The following is a 3293-nucleotide window of genomic DNA, read 5'->3' on the forward strand; positions in this document are numbered from 1 at the left end:
CATCTCGACCAGCGGACGATGTAGCGGAAAATCCTTTGGGATCATCCGGAGGGCAGGAACCGAAGACTCATATTGAGCTTTTGAAGTTCCTGTCCTGGAATGTAGCGGGCATTGCAAATAAAATTCACACAGAGGACTGGGATCTCCTAGTGGAAGGGAGCGATATTTGTCTCTTTCAGGAGACCTGGGCAAGGGATCCCCTGAGTAGAACGGGCTATGCAATCTTTGAAATCCCGGCCAGCTGGAGTGGTAGGGGGAGGCCTTCGGGGGGTTTGGCGGTTTGGGTGGCTACACACATCGGGTGTTCCATGGAGAGTTTACCCACGTCCTCCCGGGACTTCCAGTGTGTGCTTCTCAGATGGCCAAATGCTGTAAACCTGGCAATTGTTAATGTATATTCCCGCCCTGTCAGTGTGGCCTCGGAATCACCTACCCTTGACGACCTTTCTTCCTTCCTGGGCCAACTTCTCAGTGATTGTAAAATAGTAATGGGCGGTGACTTTAATTGTCACTTTGAACCGCTGGAAGGTCTAAAAGAGGGCGCTATCTCTTCTGAAGAGGACTACTGGGGTGTTCCATCTTGTCAATCCCCTCACCCAAAGACCTGGTCCCCTCTTGCAGTACAAATCATGTCCCTTACCTTGAACTACGCGGTGAGGGCTTGTAATGGACGAACCCCGTCCGATAGCCCCTCTCTGTGTAATTTTAATAGGAGGGATCATGACTCAAGATTGGACTATATTTTTGTCGACATTTCCTTATGGTCCAAGGTCCAGGATTTTAGGATAGTGCCTAGAACAGATAGCGACCACAACGCCCTGCTACTAGAAATAAAACACCCCGCTCCTGTGGGCGAGTTACTTCCCTTCAATCAAGGTGGCGACCCTGGGAACTTGGTTCTCACGTCCAACAGACGTAGGGTTAAATGGGGGAATATAATTAGTGCAGAAGATAACATAAGAAGAATTTATGAAGCAGCACTCCCCAAATTTGAAGAAATGGAGGATTTAATCAATTTGCCCAGGCAACCGGATTTTAACGAGCAACTGGGCCAAATCCACGATAATTTGGTGGGAGCACTAGGCGAGGTTTTCTATCCCGTGGTACCCTTGCGACGCAAAAAGACCAGAACCTCCAACTGGTATAACTCCTCATGTAAAAGGCCAAAACAGAGCTCATTGCCTCAATAAAAGCAGGCAAAGACAGGGGTAGGGTAGTCGAACTTAGGCGGGAGTATAAGGCGGCCCTGGCACTGGCAAGGTCAGAGTGGGATTGGAACCATTGGCAGGAGCTTTCCCTACCACTAGAATCCAGGGACCTTAAAAAATGTTGGTCCCTGGTTAACTCTGGCACAGGAGAACCCAAAGCTGCAGTGGAGCCAAACATTGCATCCTCTGCGTGGGAAGAGCACTTTGGCAAACTATACCAAGAGACCGAACAACCCACAATTGACGATATTGCCCCTGGAGATCTACCAACCTCAGTAACTGCTATGGAATTCACCTTAGGGGAGGTGGTGGGTGCAATGGAGAGATTAACAAGGGGGAAGGCCCCTGGACTGGATAGATTGCCCGGCGATCTTTTCAGATACCATCCGGAGATCTGGGACCCATATTTTTTAATCCTCTTTAATGCCATCTTGGGAGGCATGAAGATCCCCTGTACTTGGCTGGGGGCGGAGATAGTGCCCATTTTAAAAAAGGGTTCCCCCCTGCTCCCAGCCAACTACAGGCCGATCAGTCTCATAGATGTTCCCCAAAAACTCTTCTCCCGCCTTCTCTTGGATCATCTCATGGACTGGATGGAGGCCAATGAAATCCTGAGCCCACTGCAGGCTGGCTTCAGGAAAAACACATCCACCATGGACCAGATCTTCCGCCTCGTCCTCCTGTACTAGAAAACGGTGAGGATAGAGGGGGGGAGACTGTACATGGTGTTCGTGGACCTGAGGTCAGCCTTTGATATGGTCCCACGCAAAAAACTTTGGGAGGTCCTGAAAAAGCTTGGTGTTCCCACACAAATATTGCATGCCATGATTAGGCTCCATGACAATAACTACGCACAGGTCAGGTGTGGGAGGGATGGACCGTTGTCATCTAGGTTTCCTGTACGCAGAGGGGTGAGGCAGGGATGCGTCTTGGCACCGACCCTGTTCTGCCTCTTTGTTAACAATATCATATCCCACCTGGACAACGTTAAGGACAATGATGCCCCCCTTTTGGCAGGCAGGAGAGTGCCAGCTGTCATGTTTGCTGACGACACCCTCCTGCTTTCCAAATCTCCGATGGGGATACAAAAGATCTTGGTTGGATTTGGTCTCCTCTGTATACAGCATGGTCTAGAGATCAATACCGAAAAGACCAAGTTCATGATCTTCAACCCATCCCCAAATACTAGATCAAATCCCACCCTGGGCGAAGCCAGTTTGGAAAGGGTCACAACTTTTCAATACCTGGGGGTCACATTGCAAGAGAATCTTTCCTGGGACCCCCAAATACTAAAATCTTGGTTGAAATTGTGCCAACTTTCAGGTGCTATTCTAAAGGTTGTGAATACTTCCACTTTTAAACCCATAAGCCCGGCACTAGAACTCTATAAAACTCAAGCCAAAGCAGCTGCATCCTATGGCAGCAAGCTTTGGGGGTACAGAGCGGGGCGTGAATTGGCTAACGTGGAAAATAACTTCTTAAGATGCCTTTTGGCACTTCCTCGTGGCACACCCTTGCTCCCCCTTAGATTAGATGTGGGATTACCTTTCATAGCCATAGAATTAGAGTCAAAGCCATTAAGATTTTGGCATAGGCTATGGACCACCAGCGAGCTTGCTCATTACAGGCGTGATCTCACCCATGTAATGAGCTTGAACAAGCGCGATAGAATCCCTTGTCTGGCCTTTGTCAAAAAGGAACTATATCGGTTGAAACTCCAAGAGTTATGGGAAGACCCAGAGCAGGGGTGTCGAACCATCTCCCGTAAAAACCTGGTGCGAATCCATAGGGAATCCATTTTGGCTCTTCACCTGTCGGCCACCACCAACGGCACCCTGACTGACCGCTTTTTGGAATTTAAGAATTCCTATGAATTTGAAGATTTGATGGACATAATATTCCCCATCCTAGCGAGAAAATTGTTCATACAGTGGAGGCTAGGCACTCTACCTATAAAAACCTTCACCTGTAAATGGCTTAAGGAGGGGGATAGATTCTGTCCTGGATGTAACATGTATGATGAGGAGGAAATTCACCTTTTTTTTCTGCCCTGCTTACAATAGACCCAGAAAATACTGGCTGGTG

Source organism: Lissotriton vulgaris, unplaced genomic scaffold (assembly GCF_964263255.1).
Source record: "Lissotriton vulgaris unplaced genomic scaffold, aLisVul1.2 SCAFFOLD_2126, whole genome shotgun sequence".
Taxonomy (NCBI): Eukaryota; Metazoa; Chordata; class Amphibia; order Caudata; family Salamandridae; genus Lissotriton; species Lissotriton vulgaris.